This window comes from Camelus bactrianus, unplaced genomic scaffold (assembly GCF_048773025.1).
Source record: "Camelus bactrianus isolate YW-2024 breed Bactrian camel unplaced genomic scaffold, ASM4877302v1 HiC_scaffold_44, whole genome shotgun sequence".
Classification (NCBI taxonomy): Eukaryota; Metazoa; Chordata; class Mammalia; order Artiodactyla; family Camelidae; genus Camelus; species Camelus bactrianus.
Window position 1 is genome coordinate 1,894,539 of NW_027413960.1, and position 20,787 is coordinate 1,915,325.

The following is a 20,787-nucleotide window of genomic DNA, read 5'->3' on the forward strand; positions in this document are numbered from 1 at the left end:
CCTAGTGCCGATTTGAAGTTCCTGCAGTTTTCACTGTAAAACCGAGTTGGAGCTAGTACCTCCCCATATATATGTATGGAGTGGGGTTTGCAACTGAACAGAAACTTTGTGTTCCCAACAAGCTAGGTGAAGGACGGCTTTCACACACACTTATCTCTCAGAACTGAGCATGTGGAGAGACGATCGTTCATCTAGCACAAATGGAACGGGTTGCAGGAGAAACTTTTTCTCTGGTTTCTCAGTCTGTTTCCTAGTGCCGGTTTGAATTTCCTGCAGTTTTCACTGTAAACCCGAGTTGGTGCTAGTACCACCCCATATATATGTGTGGAATGGAGTTTGCAACTGAAGAGAAACTTTGTGTTCCCAACAAGCTAAGAGAAGGACGGCTTTCACACACAATTATTTCTCAGAACTGAGCATGTGGATAGACGATCGTTCATCAAGCACAAAGGGAACGGGTTGCAGGAGAAACTATTACTCTGCTTTCTCAGTCTGTTTCCTAGTGCCGGTTTGAAGTTCCTGCAGTTTTCGCTGTCAAACGGAGTTGGAGCTACTACCTCCCCATATATATGTATGGAATGGAGTTTGCAACTGGAAAGAAACTTTGTGTTCCCAACAAGATAGGTGAAGGACGGCTTTCACACTCACTTATCTCTCAGAACTGAGCAAGTGGAGAGACTTTCGTTCATCTAGCACAAAGGGAACGGGTTGCAGGAGACACTTTTTCTCTGCTTTCTCTGTCTGTTTCCTAGTGCCGGTTTGAAGTTCCTGCAGTTTTCACTGTCAGACCGAGTTGGAGCTAGTACCTCCCTATATAAATGTATGGAGTGGAGTTTGCAACTGAAAAGAAACTTTGTGTTCCCAACAAGAAAGGTGAAGGACGGCTTTCACACACACTTATCTCTCAGAACTGAGCATGTGGAGAGACGTTCGTTCATCTAGACAAAGGGAACGGATTGCAGGAGAAACTTTTTCTCTGGTTTCTCAGTCTGTTTCCTAGAGCCGGTTTGAAATTCCTGCAGTTTTCACTGTAAAACCTAGTTGGAGCTGGTACCTCCCCATATATATGTATGGAGTGGAATTTGCAACCGAAGAGAAACTTTGTGTTCCCAACAAGCTAGGTGAAGGACAGCTTTCACACAAATTTTTCTCTCAGAACTGAGCATGTGGAGAGACGTTCGTTCATCTAGCACAAAGGGAACGGGTTGCAGGAGAAACTTTTACTCTGGTTTCTCAGTCTGTTTCCTAGTGCCGGTATGAAGTTCCTGCAGTTTTCACTGTAAACCGAATTGGAGCTAGTACCTCCCCATATATATGTATGGAGTGGAGTTTGCAACTGAAAAGAAACTTTGTGTTCCCAACAAGCTAGGTGAAGGAAGGCTTTCACACACACTTATCTCTCAGAACTGAGCATGTGGAGAGACGCTCGTTCATGTAGCACAAAGGGAACGGTTTGTAGGAAAAACTCTTACTCTGGTTTCTCAGTCTATTTCCTAGTGCCGGTTTGAAGTTCCTGCAGTTTTCACTGTAAAACCGAGTTGGAGCTAGTACCTCCCCATATATATTTATGGAGTGGAGTTTGCAACTGAAGAGAAACTTTGTGTTACCAACAAGCTAGGTGAAGGACGGCTTTCACACACACTTATTTCTCAGTACTGAGCATGTGGAGAGACGTTCGTTCATCTAGCACAAAGGGAACGGGTTGCAGGAGAAACTTTTACTCTGGTTTCTCTGTCTGTTTCCTAGTGCCGGTTTGAAGTTCCTGCAGTTTTCACTGTAAAACCGAGTTGGAGCTAGTACCTCCCCATATATATGTATGGAGTGGAGTTTGCAACTGAACAGAAACTTTGTGTTCCCAACAAGCTATGTGAAGGACGGCTTTCACACACACTTTTCTCTCATAACTGAGCATGTGTAGAGACGTTCGTTCATCTAGCACAATGGGAACGGGTTGCAGGAAAAACTTTTACTCTGGTTTCTCAGTCTGTTTCCTAGTGTCGGTTTGAAGTTCCTGCAGATTTCACTGTAAAACCGAGTTGGAGCTAGTACCTCCCCATATATATGTATGGAATGTAGTTTGCAACTGAAGAGAAACTTTGTGTTCCCAACAAGCTAGGTGAAGGACGGCTTTCACACTCACTTATCTCTCAGAACTTAGCATGTGGAGAGACGTTCGTTCATCTAGCACAAAGGGAACGGTTTGCAGGAGAAACTTTTTCTCTGGTTTCTCAGTCTGTTTCCTAGTGCCGATTTGAAGTTCCTGCAGTTTTCACTGTAAAACCGAGTTGGAGCTAGTACCTCCCCATATATATGTATGGAGTGGGGTTTGCAACTGAACAGAAACTTTGTGTTCCCAACAAGCTAGGTGAAGGACGGCTTTCACACACACTTATCTCTCAGAACTGAGCATGTGGAGAGACGATCGTTCATCTAGCACAAATGGAACGGGTTGCAGGAGAAACTTTTTCTCTGGTGTCTCAGTTTGTTTCCTAGTGCTGCTTTGAATTTCCTGCAGTTTTCACTGTAAACCCGAGTTGGTGCTAGTACCACCCCATATATATGTGTGGAATGGAGTTTGCAACTGAAGAGAAACTTTGTGTTCCCAACAAGCTAAGAGAAGGACGGCTTTCACACACACTTATTTCTCAGAACTGAGCATGTGGACAGACGATCGTTCATCAATCACAAAGGGAACGGGTTGCAGGAGAAACTATTACTCTGCTTTCTCAGTCTGTTTCCTAGTGCCGGTTTGAAGTTCCTGCAGTTTTCGCTGTCAAACGGAGTTGGAGCTACTACCTCCCCATATATATGTATGGAATGGAGTTTGCAACTGGAAAGAAACTTTGTGTTCCCAACAAGATAGGTGAAGGACGGCTTTCACACACACTTATCTCTCAGAACTGAGCAAGTGGAGAGACTTTCGTTCATCTAGCACAAAGGGAACGGGTTGCAGGAGACACTTTTTCTCTGCTTTCTCTGTCTGTTTCCTAGTGCCGGTTTGAAGTTCCTGCAGTTTTCACTGTCAGACCGAGTTGGAGCTAGTACCTCCCTATATATATGTATGGAATGGAGTTTGCAACTGAAAAGAAACTTTGTGTTCCCAACAAGCTAGGTGAAGGACGGCTTACACACACACTTATCTCTCAGAACTGAGCAAGTGGAGAGACGTTCGTTCGTCTAGCACCAATGGAACGGGTTGCAAGAGACACTTTTTCTCTGCTTTCTCAGTCTGTTTCCTAGTGCCGGTTTGAAGTTCCTGCAGTTTTCACTGTAAAACCGATTTGGAGCTAGTACCACCCCTTATATATGTATGGAGTGGAGTTTGCAAGTGAAGAGAAAGTTTGTGTTCCCAACGAGCTAGGTGAAGGACGGCTTTCAAACACATATATCTCTCAGAACTGAGCATGTGGTGAGACGTTTGTTCATCTAGCACAAAGGGAATGGGTTGTAGGAGAAACTTTTCTCAGGTTTCTCAGTCTGTTTCCTAGGGCCGTTTTTAAGTTCCTGCAGTTTTCACTGTAAAACCGAGTTGGAGCTAGTACCTCCCCATATACATATATGGAATGGAGTTTGCAACTGAAAAGAAACTTTGCCTTCCCAACAAGCTAGGTGAAGGACGGCTTTCAAACACACTTATATCTCAGAACTGAGCAAGTGGAGGGACGTTCGTTCATCTAGCACAAAGGGAACGGGTTGCAGGAGACACTTTTTCTCTGCTTTCTCAGTATTTTTCCTAGTGCAGGTTTGAAGTTCCTGCAGTTTTCACTGTCAAACCGTATTGGAGCTAGTACCTCCCCATATATATTTATGGAATGGAGTTTCCAACTGAAAAGGAACTTTGTGTTCCCAACAAGCTAGGTGAAGGACGGCTTTCACACACACTTATCTCTCAGAACTGAGCAAGTGGAGAGACTTTCGTTCATCTAGCACCAAGGGACCGGGTTGCAGGAAAAACTTTTACTCTGGTTTCTCAGTCTGTTTCCTAGTGTCGGTTTGAAGTTCCTGCAGATTTCACTGTAAAACCGAGTTGGAGCTAGTACCTCCCCATATATATGTATGGAATGTAGTTTGCAACTGAAGAGAAACTTTGTGTTCCCAACAAGCTAGGTGAAGAACGGCTTTCACACTCACTTATCTCTCAGAACTTAGCATGTGGAGAGACGTTCGTTCATCTAGCACAAAGGGAACGGTTTGCAGGAGAAACTTTTTCTCTGGTTTCTCAGTCTGTTTCCTAGTGCCGATTTGAAGTTCCTGCAGTTTTCACTGTAAAACCGAGTTGGAGCTAGTACCTCCCCATATATATGTATGGAGTGGGGTTTGCAACTGAACAGAAACTTTGTGTTCCCAACAAGCTAGGTGAAGGACGGCTTTCACACACACTTATCTCTCAGAACTGAGCATGTGGAGAGACGATCGTTCATCTAGCACAAATGGAACGGGTTGCAGGAGAAACTTTTTCTCTGGTGTCTCAGTTTGTTTCCTAGTGCTGCTTTGAATTTCCTGCAGTTTTCACTGTAAACCCGAGTTGGTGCTAGTACCACCCCATATATATGTGTGGAATGGAGTTTGCAACTGAAGAGAAACTTTGTGTTCCCAACAAGCTAAGAGAAGGACGGCTTTCACACACACTTATTTCTCAGAACTGAGCATGTGGACAGACGATCGTTCATCAATCACAAAGGGAACGGGTTGCAGGAGAAACTATTACTCTGCTTTCTCAGTCTGTTTCCTAGTGCCGGTTTGAAGTTCCTGCAGTTTTCGCTGTCAAACGGAGTTGGAGCTACTACCTCCCCATATATATGTATGGAATGGAGTTTGCAACTGGAAAGAAACTTTGTGTTCCCAACAAGATAGGTGAAGGACGGCTTTCACACACACTTATCTCTCAGAACTGAGCAAGTGGAGAGACTTTCGTTCATCTAGCACAAAGGGAACGGGTTGCAAGAGACACTTTTTCTCTGCTATCTCTGTCTGTTTCCTAGTGCCGGTTTGAAGTTCCTGCAGTTTTCACTGTCAGACCGAGTTGGAGCTAGTACCTCCCTATATATATGTATGGAATGGAGTTTGCAACTGAAAAGAAACTTTGTGTTCCCAACAAGCTAGGTGAAGGACGGCTTACACACACACTTATCTCTCAGAACTGAGCAAGTGGAGAGACGTTCGTTCGTCTAGCACCAATGGAACGGGTTGCAAGAGACACTTTTTCTCTGCTTTCTCAGTCTGTTTCCTAGTGCCGGTTTGAAGTTCCTGCAGTTTTCACTGTAAAACCGATTTGGAGCTAGTACCACCCCTTATATATGTATGGAGTGGAGTTTGCAAGTGAAGAGAAAGTTTGTGTTCCCAACGAGCTAGGTGAAGGACGGCTTTCAAACACATATATCTCTCAGAACTGAGCATGTGGTGAGACGTTTGTTCATCTAGCACAAAGGGAATGGGTTGTAGGAGAAACTTTTCTCAGGTTTCTCAGTCTGTTTCCTAGGGCCGTTTTTAAGTTCCTGCAGTTTTCACTGTAAAACCGAGTTGGAGCTTGTACCTCCCCATATATATATATGGAATGGAGTTTGCAACTGAAAAGAAACTTTGCCTTCCCAACAAGCTAGGTGAAGGACGGCTTTCAAACACACTTATATCTCAGAACTGAGCAAGTGGAGCGACGTTCGTTCATCTAGCACAAAGGGAACGGGTTGCAGGAGACACTTTTTCTCTGCTTTCTCAGTATTTTTCCTAGTGCAGGTTTGAAGTTCCTGCAGTTTTCACTGTCAAACCGTATTGGAGCTAGTACCTCCCCATATATATTTATGGAATGGAGTTTCCAACTGAAAAGGAACTTTGTGTTCCCAACAAGCTAGGTGAAGGACGGCTTTCACACACACTTATCTCTCAGAACTGAGCAAGTGGAGAGACTTTCGTTCATCTAGCACCAAGGGACCGGGTTGCAGGAGACACTTTTTCTCTGCTTTCTCAGTCTGTTTCCTAGTGCCGGTTTGAAGTTCCTGCAGTTTTCACTGTCAAACCGAGTTGGAGCTAGTACCTCCCCATATATATGTATGGAATGGAGTTTGCAACTGAAAAGAAACTTTGTGTTCCCAACAACCTAGGTGAAGGACGGCTTTCACACACACTTATCTCTCAGTACTGAGCATGTGGAGAGACTTTCGTTCATCTAGCACAAAGGGAACGGGTTGCAGGAGAAACTATTACTCTGATTTCTCAGTCTGTTTCCTAGTGCCGGTTTGAAGTTCCTGCAGTTTTCGCTGTCAAACGGAGTTGGAGCTGCTACCTCTCTATATATATGTATGGAATGGAGTTTGCAACTGAAAAGAAACTTTGTGTTCCCAACAAGCTAGGTGAAGGACGGCTTACACACACACTTATCTCTCAGAACTGAGCAAGTGGAGAGACGTTCGTTCGTCTAGCACCAATGGAACGGGTTGCAAGAGACACTTTTTCTCTGCTTTCTCAGTCTGTTTCCTAGTGCCGGTTTGAAGTTCCTGCAGTTTTCACTGTAAAACCGATTTGGAGCTAGTACCAACCCTTATATATGTATGGAGTGGAGTTTGCAAGTGAAGAGAAACTTTGTGTTCCCAACGAGCTAGGTGAAGGACGGCTTTCAAACACATATAGCTCTCAGAACTGAGCATGTGGTGAGATGTTTGTTCATCTAGCACAAAGGGAATGGGTTGTAGGAGAAACTTTTCTCAGGTTTCTCAGTCTGTTTCCTAGTGCCGGTTTGAAGTTCCTGCATTTTTCACTGTAAAACCGAGTTGGAGCTAGTACCTCCCCATATATATATATGGAATGGAGTTTGCAACTGAAAAGAAACTTTGCGTTCCCAACAAGCTAGGTGAAGGACGGCTTTCACACACACTTATATCTCAGAACTGAGCAAGTGGAGGGACGTTCTTTCATCTAGCACCAAGGGAACGGGTTGCAGGAGACACTTTTTCTCTGCTTTCTCAGTATGTTTCATAGTGCCGGTTTGAAGTTCCTGCAGTTTTCACTGTCAAACCGTATTGGAGCTAGTACCTCCCCATATATATGTATGGAATGGAGTTTCCAACTGAAAAGGAACTTTGTGTTCCCAACAAGCTAGGTGAAGGACGGCTTTCACACACACTTATCTCTCAGAACTGAGCAAGTGGAGAGACTTTCGTTCATCTAGCACCAAGGGACCGGGTTGCAGGAGACACTTTTTCTCTGCGTTCTCAGTCTGTTTCCTAGTGCCGGTTTGAAGTTCGTGCAGTTTTCACTATCTATCCGTGTTGGAGCTACTACCTCCCCATATATATGTATGGAATGGAGTTTGCAACTGAAAAGAAACTTTGTGTTCCCAACAAGCTAGGTGAAGGACGGCTTTCATACACACTTATCTCTCAGAACTGAGCAAGTGGAGAGACGTTCGTTCATCTAGAACCAAGGGAACGGGTTGCAGGAGACACTTTTTATCTGCTTTCTAAGTATGTTTCCTAGTGCCGGTTTGAAGTTCCTGCAGTTTTCACTGTCAAACCGTGTTGGAGCTAGTACCTCCCAATATATATGTATGGAATGGAGTTTCCAACTGAAAAGGAACTTTGTGTTCCCAACAAGCTAGGTGAAGGACGGCTTTCACACACACTTATCTCTCAGAACTGAGCAAGTGGAGAGACTTTCGTTCATCTAGCACCAAGGGACCGGGTTGCAGGAGACACTTTTTCTCTGCTTTCTCAGTCTGTTTCCTAGTGCCGGTTTGAAGTTCCTGCAGATTTCACTGTAAAACCGAGTTGGAGCTAGTACCTCCCCATATATATGTATGGAATGGAGTTTGCAACTGAAGAGAAACTTTGTGTTCCCAACAAGCTAGGTGAAGGACGGCTTTCACACTCACTTATCTCTCAGAACTTAGCATGTGGAGAGACGTTCGTTCATCTAGCACAAAGGGAACGGGTAGCAGGAGAAACTTTTTCTCTGGTTTCTCAGTCTGTTTCCTAGTGCCGATTTGAAGTTCCTGCAGTTTTCACTGTAAATCCGAGTTGGAGCTAGTACCTCCCCATATATATGTATGGAGTGGAGTTTGCAACTGAACAGAAACTTTGTGTTCCCAACAAGCTAGGTGAAGGACGGCTTTCACACACACTTATCTCTCAGAACTGAGCATGTGGAGAGACGATCGTTCATCTAGCACAAATGGAACGGGTTGCAGGAGAAACTTTTTCTCTGGTGTCTCAGTCTGTTTCCTAGTGCTGCTTTGAAGTTCCTGCAGTTTTCACTGTAAATCCGAGTTGGAGCTAGTACCACCCCATATATATATGTGGAATGGAGTTTGCAACTGAAGAGAAACTTTGTGTTCCCAACAAGCTAGGAGAAGGACGGCTTTCACACACACTTATCTCTCAGAACTGAGCATGTGGATAGACGATCGTTCATCCAGCACAAAGGGAACGGGTTGCAGGAGAAACTATTACTCTGCTTTCTCAGTCTGTTTCCTAGTGCCGGTTTGAAGTTCCTGCAGTTTTCGCTGTCAAACGGAGTTGGAGCTACTACCTCCCCATATATATGTATGGAATGGAGTTTCCAACTGAAAAGGAACTTTGTGTTCCCAACAAGCTAGGTGAAGGACCGCTTTCACACACACTTATCTCTCAGAACTGAGCAAGTGGAGAGACTTTCGTTCATCTAGCACCAAGGGACCGGGTTGCAGGAGACACTTATACTCTGCTTTCTAAGTCTGTTTCCTAGTGCCGGTTTGAAGTTCCTGCAGTTTTCACTGTCAAACCGAGTTGGAGCTAGTACCTCCCCATATATATGTATGGAATGGAGTTTGCAACTGAAAAGAAACTTTGTGTTCCCAACAAGCTAGTTGAAGGACGTCTTTCACACACACTTATCTCTCAGAACTGAGCAAGTGGAGAGACGTTCGTTCATCTAGCACCAAGGGAACGTGTTGCAGGAGACACTTTTTCTCTGCTTTCTCAGTCTGTTTCCTAGTGCCGGTTTGAAGTTCCTACAGTTTTCACTGTAAAACCGAGTTGGAGCTAGTACCTCCCTATATATATGTATGGAATGGAGTTTGCAACTGAAAAGAAACTTTGTGTTCCCAACAAGCTAGGTGAAGGACGGCTTACACACACACTTATCTCTCAGAACTGAGCAAGTGGAGAGACTTTCGTTCGTCTAGCACCAATGGAACGGGTTGCAAGTGACACTTATTCTCTGCTTTCTCAGTCTGTTTCCTAGTGCCGGTTTGAAGTTCCTGCAGTTTTCACTGTAAAACCGATTTGGAGCTAGTACCTCCCCTTATATATGTATGGAGTGGAGTTTGCAAGTGAAGAGAAACTTTGTGTTCCCACAAGCTAGGTGAAGGACGGCTTTCAAACACAATTTTCTCTCAGAACTGAGCATGCGGAGAGACGTTCGTTCATCTAGCACAAAGGGAACGGGTTGCAGGAGAAACTTTTACTCTGGTTTCTCGGTCTGTTTCCTAGTGCCGGTTTAAAGTTCCTGCAGTTTTCACCGTAAAACCGAGTTGGAGATAGTACCTCCCCATATATATGTATGGAGTGGAGTTTGCAACTGAAGAGAACTTTGTGTTCCCAACAAGCTAGTTGAAGGACGGCTTTCACACACACTTTTCTCTCAGAACTGAGCATGTGGAGAGACGTTCGTTCATCTAGCACAAAGGGAACGGGTTGCAGGGGAAACTTTTACTCTGCTTTCTCTGTCTGTTTCCTAGTGCCGTTTTGAAGTTCCTGCAGTTTTCACTGTCAGACCGAGTTGGAGCTAGTACCTCCCTATATATATGTATGGAATGGAGTTTGCAACTGAAAAGAAACTTTGTGTTCCCAACAAGCTAGGTGAAGGACGGCTTTCACACACACTTATCTCTCAGAACTGAGCAAGTGGAGAGACTTTCGTTCATCTAGCACCAAGGGACCGGGTTGCAGGAGACACTTTTTCTCTGCTTTCTCAGTCTGTTTCCTAGTGCCGGTTTGAAGTTCCTACAGTTTTCACTGTAAAACCGAGTTGGAGCTAGTACCTCCCTATATATATGTATGGAATGGAGTTTGCAACTGAAAAGAAACTTTGTGTTCCCAACAAGCTAGGTGAAGGACGGCTTACACACACACTTATCTCTCAGAACTGAGCAAGTGGAGAGACTTTCGTTCGTCTAGCACCAATGGAACGGGTTGCAAGTGACACTTATTCTCTGCTTTCTCAGTCTGTTTCCTAGTGCCGGTTTGAAGTTCCTGCAGTTTTCACTGTAAAACCGATTTGGAGCTAGTACCTCCCCTTATATATGTATGGAGTGGAGTTTGCAAGTGAAGAGAAACTTTGTGTTCCCACAAGCTAGGTGAAGGACGGCTTGCAAACACAATTTTCTCTCAGAACTGAGCATACGGAGAGACGTTCGTTCATCTAGCACAAAGGGAACGGGTTGCAGGAGAAACTTTTACTCTGGTTTCTCGGTCTGTTTCCTAGTGCCGGTTTAAAGTTCCTGCAGTTTTCACCGTAAAACCGAGTTGGAGATAGTACCTCCCCATATATATGTATGGAGTGGAGTTTGCAACTGAAGAGAACTTTGTGTTCCCAACAAGCTAGTTGAAGGACGGCTTTCACACACACTTTTCTCTCAGAACTGAGCATGTGGAGAGACGTTCGTTCATCTAGCACCAAGGGAACGGGTTGCAGGGGAAACTTTTACTCTGCTTTCTCAGTCTGTTTCCTAGTGCCGGTTTGAAGTTCCTGCAGTTTTCGCTGTCAAACGGAGTTGGAGCTACTACCTCCCCATATATATGTATGGAATGGAGTTTGCAACTGGAAAGAAACTTTGTGTTCCCAACAAGATAGGTGAAGGACGGCTTTCACACACACTTATCTCTCAGAACTGAGCAAGTGGAGAGACTTACGTTCATCTAGCACAAAGGGAACGGGTTGCAGGAGACACTTTTTCTCTGCTTTCTCTGTCTGTTTCCTAGTGCCGTTTTGAAGTTCCTGCAGTTTTCACTGTCAGAGCGAGTTGGAGCTAGTACCTCCCTATATATATGTATGGAATGGAGTTTGCAACTGAAAAGAAACTTTGTGTTCCCAACAAGCTAGGTGAAGGACGGCTTACACACACACTTAACTCTCAGAACTGAGCAAGTGGAGAGACGTTCGTTCGTCTAGCACCAATGGAACGGGTTGCAAGAGACACTTTTTCTCTGCTTTCTCAGTCTGTTTCCTAGTGCCGGTTTGAAGTTCCTGCAGTTTTCACTGTAAAACCAATTTGGAGCTAGTACCACCCCTTATATATGTATGGAGTGGAGTTTGCAAGTGAAGAGAAACTTTGTGTTCCCAACGAGCTAGGTGAAGGACGGCTTTCAAACACATATATCTCTCAGAACTGAGCATGTGGTGAGACGTTTGTTCATCTAGCACAAAGGGAATGCGTTGTAGGAGAAACTTTTCTCAGGTTTCTCAGTCTGTTTCCTAGGGCCGTTTTTAAGTTCCTGCAGTTTTCACTGTAAAACCGAGTTGGAGCTAGTACCTCCCCATATATATATATGGAATGGAGTTTGCAACTGAAAAGAAACTTTGCCTTCCCAACAAGCTAGGTGAAGGACGGATTTCAAACACACTTATATCTCAGAACTGAGCAAGTGGAGGGACGTTCGTTCATCTAGCACCAAGGGAACGGGTTGCAGGAGACACTTTTTCTCTGCTTTCTCAGTATGTTTCCTAGTGCAGGTTTGAAGTTCCTGCAGTTTTCACTGTCAAACCGTATTGGAGCTAGTACCTCCCCATATATATTTATGGAATGGAGTTTCCAACTGAAAAGGAACTTTGTGTTCCCAACAAGCTAGGTGAAGGACGGCTTTCACACACACTTATCTCTCAGAACTGAGCAAGTGGAGAGACTTTCGTTCATCTAGCACCAAGGGACCGGGTTGCAGGAGACACTTTTTCTCTGGTTTCTCAGTCTGTTTCCTAGTGCCGGTTTGAAGTTCCTGCAGTTTTCACTGTCAAACCGAGTTGGAGCTAGTACCTCCCCATATATATGTATGGAATGGAGTTTGCAACTGAAAAGAAACTTTGTGTTCCCAACAAGCTAGGTGAAGTAAGGCTTTCACACACACTTATCTCTCAGAACTGAGCATGTGGATAGAGGTTCGTTCGTCTAGGACAAAAGGAACGGGTTGCAGGGGAAACTTTTACTCTGGTTTCTCAGTCTGTTTCCTAGTGCGTGTTTGAATTTCCTGCAGTTTTCACTGTAAATCCGAGTTGGAGCTAGTACCTCCCCATATATATGTATGGAGTAGAGTTTGCAACTGAACTGAAACTTTGTGTTCCCAACAAGCTAGGTGAAGGACGGCTTTCACACACACTTATCTCTCAGAACTGAGCATGTGGAGAGACGTTCGTTCATCTAGCACAAAGGGAACGGGTTGCAGGAGAAACTTTTACTCTGGGTTCTCAGTCTGTTTCCTAGTGCCGGTTTGAAGTTCCTGCACTTTTCACTGTAAAACCGAGTTGGAGCTAGTACCTCCCCATATATATGTATGAAGTGGAGTTTGCAACTGAAGAGAAACTTTGTGTTCCCAACAAGCTAGGTGAAGGACGGCTTTCACACACACTTATCTCTCAGAAGTGAGCATGTGGAGAGAGGTTCTTTCGTCTAGAACAAAAGGAACGGGTTGCAGGGGAAACTTATACTCTGGTTTCTCAGTCTGTTTCCTAGTGCGTGTTTTAAGTTCCTGCAGTTTTCACTCTAAAACCGAGTTGGAGCTAGTATATCCCCATATATTTTTATGTAGTTGAGTTTGCAACTGAAAAGAAACTTTTGTTCCCAACAAGCTAGGTGAAAGACGGCTTTCACACACACTTATCTCTCAGAACTGAGCATGTGGAGAGACGTTCGTTCATCTAGCACAAAGGGAACGGTTTGCAGGAGAAACTTTTACTCTGGTTTCTCAGTCTGTTTCCTAGTGCCGGTTAGAATTTCCTGCAGTTTTCACTGTAAAACCGAGTTGGAGCTAGTACCTACCCATATATATGTATGGAGTGGAGTTTGCAACTGAAGAGAAACTTTGTGTTCCCAACAAGCTAGTTGAAGGACGGCTTTCACACACACTTATCTCTCAGAACTGAGCATGTGGAGAGACGATCGTTCATCTAGCACAAAGGGAACGGGTTGCAGGAGAAACTTTTACTCTGGTTTCTCAGTCTGTTTCCTAGTGCCGGTTTGAAATTCTTGCAGTTTTCAGTGTAAAACCGTGTTGGAGCTAGTACCTCCCCATATATATGTATGGAGTGGAGTTTGCAAATGAAGAGAAACTTTGTGTTCCCAACAAGCTAGGTGAAGGACGGCTTTAACACACATTATCTCTCAGAACTGAGCAGGTGGAGAGACGTTCGTTCATCTAGCACAAAGGGAACGGGTTGCAGGAGAAACTTTTACTCTGGTTTCTCAGTCTGTTTTCTACTGCCGGTTTGAAGTTCCTGCAGTTTTCACTGTAAAACCGAGTTGGAGCTAGTACCTCCCCATATATATGTATGGAGTGGAGATTGCAACTTAAGAGAAACTTTGTGTTCCCAACAAGCTATGTGAAGGACGGCTTTCACACACACTTATCTCTCAGAACTGAGCATGTGGAGAGATTTTCGTTCATCTAGCACAAAGGGAACGGGTTGCAGGAGAAACAATTACTCTGGATTCTCAGTCTGTTTCCTAGTGCCGGTTTGAATTTCCTGCAGTTTTCAATGTAAAACCGAGTTGGATCTAGTACCTCCCCATATATTTGTATGGAGTGGAGTTTGCAACTGAAGAGAAACTCTGTGTTCCCAACAAGCTAGGTGAAGGAAGGCTTTCTCACATATATCTCTCAGAATTGAGCATGTGGAGAGACGTCCGTTCATCTATCACAAAGGGAACGGGTTGCAGGAGATACTTTTACTCTGGGTTCTCAGTCTGTTCCCTAGTGCCGGTTTGAAGTTCCTGCAGTTTTCACTGTAAAACCGAGTTGGAGCTAGTACCTCCCCATATATATGTATGGAGTGGAGTTTGCAACTGAAGAGAAACTTTGTGTTCCCAACAAGCTAGGTGAAGGACGGCTTTCACACACAATTATCTCTCAGAAGTGAGCATGTGGAGAGAGGTTCGTTCGTCTAGCACAAAAGGAACGGGATGCAGGGGAAACTTTTACTCTGGTTTCTCAGTCTGTTTCCTAGTGCGGGTTTGAAGTTCCTGCAGTTTTCACTGTAAAACCGAGTTGGAGCTATTACCTCCCCATATATATGTATGGAGTAGAGTTTGCAACTAAGAGAAACTTTGTGTTCCGAACTAGCTAGGTGAAGGACGGCTTTCACACACACTTACCTCTCAGAATTTAGCATGTGGAGAGACGTTCGTTCATCTAGCACAAAGGGAAAGGTTTGCAGGAGAAACTATTACTCTGGGTTCTCAGTCTGTTTCCTAGTGCCAGTTTGAAGTTCCTGCAGTTTTCACTGTAAAACCGAGTTGGAGCTAGTACCTCCCCATATATATGTATGGAGTGGAGTTTGCAACTGAAGAGAAACATTGTGTTCCCAACAAGCTAGGTGAAGGACGGATTTCACACACACTTATCCCTCAGAACTGAGCATGTGGAGAGACCTTCGTTCATCTAGCACAAAGGGAACGGTTTGCAGGAGAAACTTTTTCTCTGGTTTCTCAGTCTGTTTCCTAGTGCCGGTTTGAAGTTCCTGCAGTTTTCACTGTAAAACCGAGTTGGAGCTAGAACCTACCCATATATATGTGTGGAGTGGAGTTTGTAACTGAAGAGAAACTTTGTGTTCCCAACAAGCTAGATGAAGGACGGCTTTCACACACACTTATCTCTCAGAACTGAGCATGTGGAGAGAGGTTCGTTCATCTCGCACAAAGGGAACGGGTTGCAGGAGAAACTTTTACTCTGGTTTCTCAGTCTGTTTCCTAGTGCCGGTTTGAAGTTCCTGCAGTTTTCACTGTAAAACCGAGTTGGAGCTAGTACCTCCCCATATATATGTATGGAATGGAGTTTGCAACTGAAGAGAAACTTTATGTTCCCAACAAGTTAGGTGAAGGACGGCTTTCACACACACTTATCTCTCAGAAGTGAGCATGTGGAGAGACGTTCGTTCATCTAGCACAAAGGGAACGGTTTGCAGGAGAAACTTTTACTCTGGTTTCTCAGTGTGTTTCCTAGTGCCGGTTTGAAGTTCCTGCAGTTTTCACTGTAAAAACGTGTTGGAGCTAGTACTTCCCCATATATATGTATGGATTGGAGATTGCAACTGAAGAGAAACTTTGTGTTCCCAACAAGCTAGGTGAAGGACGGCTTTCACACACACTTATCTCTCAGAACTGAGCATGTGGAGAGATTTTCGTTCATCTAGCACAAAGGGAACGGGTTGAAGGAGAAACCTTTACTCTGGATTCTCAGTCTGTTTCCTACTGCCGTTTTGAATTTCCTGCAGTTTTCACTGTAAAACCGAGTTGGATCTAGTACCTCCCCATATATTTGTATGGAGTGGAGTTTGCAACTGAAGAGAAACTCTGTGTTCCCAACAAGCTAGGTGAAGGACGGCTTTCACACACACATCTCTCAGAATTGAGCATGTGGAGAGACGTCCGTTCATCTAGCACAAAGGGAACGGGTTGCAGGAGAAACTTTTACTCTGGTTTCTCAGTCTGTTCCCTAGTGCCCGTTTGAAGTTCCTGCAGTTTTCACTGTAAAACCGAGTTGGAGCTAGTACCTCCCCATATATATGTATGGAGTGGAGTTTGCAACTGAAGAGAAACTTTGTGTTCCCAACAAGCTAGGTGAAGGACGGCTTTCACACACAATTATCTCTCAGAAGTGAGCATGTGGAGAGAGGTTCGTTCGTCTAGCACAAAAGGAACGGGATGCAGGGAAACTTTAGCTCTGGTTTCTCAGTCTGTTTCCTAGTGCGGGTTTGAAGTTCCTGCAGTTTTCACTGTAAAACCGAGTTGGAGCTAGTACCTCCCCATATATATGTATGGAGTGGTGTTTGCAACTGAAGAGAAACTTTGTGTTCCGAACTAGCTAGGTGAAGGACGGCTTTCACACACACTTACCTCTCAGAACTTAGCATGTGGAGAGACGTTCGTTCATCTAGCACAAAGGGAACGGTTTGCAGGAGAAACTATTACTCTGGTTTCTCAGTCTGTTTCCTAGTGCTGGTTTGAAGTTCCTGCAGTTTTCACTGTAAAACCGAGTTGGAGCTAGAACCTACCCATATATATGTGTGGAGTGGAGTTTGTAACTGAAGAGAAACTTTGTGTTCCCAACAAGCTAGATGAAGGACGGCTTTCACACACACTTATCTCTCAGAACTGAGCATGTGGAGAGACGTTCGTTCATCTAGCACAAAGGGAACGGTTTGCAGGAGAAACTTTTACTCTGGTTTCTCAGTGTGTTTCCTAGTGCCGGTTTGAAGTTCCTGCAGTTTTCACTGTAAAAACGAGTTGGAGCTAGTACTTCCCCATATATATGTATGGAGTGGAGATTGCAACTGAAGAGAAACTTTGTGTTCCCAACAAGCTAGGTGAAGGACGGCTTTCACACACACTTATCTCTCAGAACTGAGCATGTGGAGAGATTTTCGTTCATCTAGCACAAAGGGAACGGGTTGCAGGAGAAACATTTACTCTGGAATCTCAGTCTGTTTCCTGCTGCCGGTTTGAATTTCCTGCAGTTTTCACTGTAAAACCGAGTTGGATCTAGTACCTCCCCATATATTTGTATGGAGTGGAGTTTGCAACTGAAGAGAAACTCTGTGTTCCCAACAAGCTAGGTGAAGGACGGCTTTCACACACACATCTCTCAGAATTGAGCATGTGGAGAGACGTCCGTTCATCTAGCACAAAGGGTACGGGTTGCAGGAGAAACTTTTACTCTGGTTTCTCAGTCTGTTCCCTAGTGCCCGTTTGAAGTTCCTGCAGTTTTCACTGTAAAACCGAGTTGGAGCTAGTACCTCCCCATATATATGTATGGAGTGGAGTTTGCAACTGAAGAGAAACTTTGTGTTCCCAACAAGCTAGGTGAAGGACGGCTTTCACACACCCTTATCTCTCAGAAGTGAGCATGTGGAGAGAGGTTCGTTCGTCTAGCACAAAAGGAACGGGATGCAGGGGAAACTTTTACTCTGGTTTCTCAGTCTGTTTCCTAGTGCGGGTTTGAAGTTCCTGCAGTTTTCACTGTAAAACCGAGTTGGAGCTAGTACCTCCCCATATATATGTATGGAGTAGAGTTTGCAACTGAAGAGAAACTTTGTGTTCCGAACAAGCTAGGTGAAGGACGGTTTTCACACACACTTTTCTCTCAGAACTTAGCATGTGGAGAGACGTTCGTTCATCTAGCACAAAGGGAACGGTTTGCAGGAGAAACTATTACTCTGGATCTCAGTCTGTTTCCTAGTGCCAGTTTGAAGTTCCTGCAGTTTTCACTGTAAAACCGTGTTGGAGCTAGTACCTCCCCATATATATGTATGGAGTGGAGTTTGCAACTGAAGAGAAACATTGTGTTCCCAACAAGCTAGGTGAAGGACGGATTTCACACACACTTATCCCTCAGAACTGAGCATGTGGAGAGACCTTCGTTCATCTAGCACAAAGGGAACGGTTTGCAGGAGAAACCTTTACTCTGGTTTCTCAGTCTGTTTCCTAGTGCCGGTTTGAAGTTCCTGCAGTTTTCACTGTAAAACCGAGTTGGAGCTAGTACCTCCCCATATATATGTGTGGAGTGGAGTTTGCAACTGAAGAGAAACTTTGTGTTCCCAACAAGCTTGATGAAGGACGTCTTTCACACACACTTATCTCTCAGAACTGAGCATGTGGAGAGACGTTCGTTCATCTAGCACAAAACGAACGGGATGCAGGAGCAACTTTTACTCTGGTTTCTCAGTCTGTTCCCTAGTGCCGGTTTGAAGTTCCTGCAGTTTTCACTGTAAAACCGAGTTGGAGCTTGTACCTCCCCATATATATGTATGGAGTGGAGTTAGCAACTGAAGAGAAACTTTGTGTTCCCAACAAGCTAGGTGAAGGACGGCTTTCACACACACTTATCTCTCAGAAGTGAGCATGTGGAGAGAGATTCGTTCGTCTAGCACAAAAGGAACGGGTTGCAGGGGAAACATTTACTCTGGTTTCTCAGTCTGTTTCCTAGTGCGTGTTTGAATTTCCTGCAGTTTTCACTGTAAAACAGAGTTGGAGCTTGTACCTCCCCATATATATTTATGGAGTAGAGTTTGCAACTGAAGAGAAACTTTGTGTTCCCAACAAGCTAGGTGAAGTACGGCATTCACACACACTTATCTCTCAGAAGTGAGCATGTGGAGAGACGTTCGTTCATCTAGCACAAAGGGAACGGGTTGAAGGAGAAACCTTTACTCTGGTTTCTCAGTCTGTTTCCTAGTGCCAGTTTGTTGTTCCTGCAGTTTTCACTGTAAAACAGTGTTGGAGCTAGTACCTCCCCATATATATATATGGAGTGGAGTTTGCAACTGAAGAGAAACTTTGTGTTCCCAACAAGCTAGGTGAAGAACGGCTTTCACACACACTTATCTCTCAGAACTGAGCATGTGGAGAGAGGTTCGTTCATCTCGCACAAAGGGAACGGGTTGCAGGAGAAACTTTTACTCTGGTTTCTCAGTCTGTTTCCTAGTGCCGGTTTGAAGTTCCTGCAGTTTTCACTGTAAAACCGAGTTGGAGCTAGTACCTCCCCATATATATGTGTGGAGTGGAGTTTGCAACTGAAGAGAAACTTTGTGTTCCCAACAAGCTTGATGAAGGACGTCTTTCACACACACTTATCTCTCAGAACTGAGCATGTGGAGAGACGTTCGTTCATCTAGCACAAAACGAACGGGATGCAGGAGCAACTTTTACTCTGGTTTCTCAGTCTGTTCCCTAGTGCCGGTTTGAAGTTCCTGCAGTTTTCACTGTAAAACCGAGTTGGAGCTTGTACCTCCCCATATATATGTATGGAGTGGAGTTTGCAACTGAAGAGAAACTTTGTGTTCCCAACAAGCTAGGTGAAGGACGGCTTTCACACACACTTATCTCTCAGAAGTGAGCATGTGGAGAGAGATTCGTTCGTCTAGCACAAAAGGAACGGGTTGCAGGGGAAACATTTACTCTGGTTTCTCAGTCTGTTTCCTAGTGCGTGTTTGAATTTCCTGCAGTTTTCACTGTAAAACAGAGTTGGAGCTAGTACCTCCCCATATATATTTATGGAGTAGAGTTTGCAACTGAAGAGAAACTTTGTGTTCCCAACAAGCTAGGTGAAGTACGGTATTCACACACACTTATCTCTCAGAACTGAGCATGTGGAGAGACGTTCGTTCATCTAGCACAAAGGGAACGGGTTGAAGGAGAAACCTTTACTCTGGTTTCTCAGTCTGTTTCCTAGTGCCAGTTTGTTGTTCCTGCAGTTTTCACTGTAAAACAGTGTTGGAGCTAGTACCTCCCCATATATATATATGGAGTGGAGTTTGCAACTGAAGAGAAACTTTGTGTTCCCAACAAGCTAGGTGAAGAACGGCTTTCACACACACTTATCTCTCAGAACTGAGCATGTGGAGAGAGGTTCGTTCATCTCGCACAAAGGGAACGGGTTGCAGGAGAAACTTTTACTCTGGTTTCTCAGTCTGTTTCCTAGTGCCGGTTTGAAGTTCCTGCAGTTTTCACTGTAAAACAGTGTTGGAGCTAGTACCTCCCCATATATATATATATGGAGTGGAGTTTGCAACTGAACAGAAACTTTGTGTTCCCAACAAGTTAGGTGAAGGACGGCTTTCACACACACTTATCTCTCAGAACTGAGCATGTGGAGAGACGTTCGTTCATCTAGCACAAAGGGAACGGGTTGCAGGAGAAACTTTTACTCTGGAGTCTCAGTCTGTTTCCTAGTGCCGGTTTGAAGTTCCAGCAGTTTTCACTGTAAAACCGAGTTGGAGCTAGTACCTCCCCATATATTTGTATGGAGTGGAGTTTGCAACTGAAGAGAAACTCTGTGTTCCCAACAATCTAGGAAAAGGACGGCTTTCACACAAATATCTCTCAGAACTGAGCATGTGGAGAGACGTCCGTTCATCTAGCACAAAGGGAACGGGTTGCAGGAGAAACTTTTACTCTGGTTACTCAGTCTGTTCCCTAGTGCCGGTTTGAAGTTCCTGCAGTTTTCACTGTAAAACCGAGTTGGAGCTAGTACCTCCCCATATATATGTATGGAGTGGAGTTTGCAACTGAAGAGAAACTTTGTGTTTCCAAAAAGCTAGGTGAAGGACGGCTTTCACACACACTTATCTCTCAGAACTGAGCATGTGGAAAGATTTTCGTTCATTTAGCACAAAGGGAACGGGTTGCAGGAGAAACTTTTACTCTGGTTTCTCAGTGTGTTTCCTAGTGCCGGTTTGAAGTTCCTGCAGTTTTCACTGTAAAACCGAGTTGGAGCTAGTACCTACCCATATATATGTATGGAGTGGAGTTTGCAACTGAAAAGAAACTTTGTGTTCCCAACAAGTTAGGTGAAGGACGGCTTTCACCAACAATTATCTCTCAGAACTGAGCATGTGGAGAGACTTTCGTTCATCTAGCACAAAGGGAACGGGTTGCAGGAGAAACTTTTACTTTGGTTTCTCAGTCTGTTTCCTAGTGCCGGTTTGAAGTTCCTGCAGTTTTCACTGTAAAACCGAGTTAGAGCTAGTACCTCCCCATATATATGTACGGAGTGGAGTTTGCAACTGAAGAGAAACTTTGTGTTCCCAACAAGCTAGGTGAAGAACGGCTTT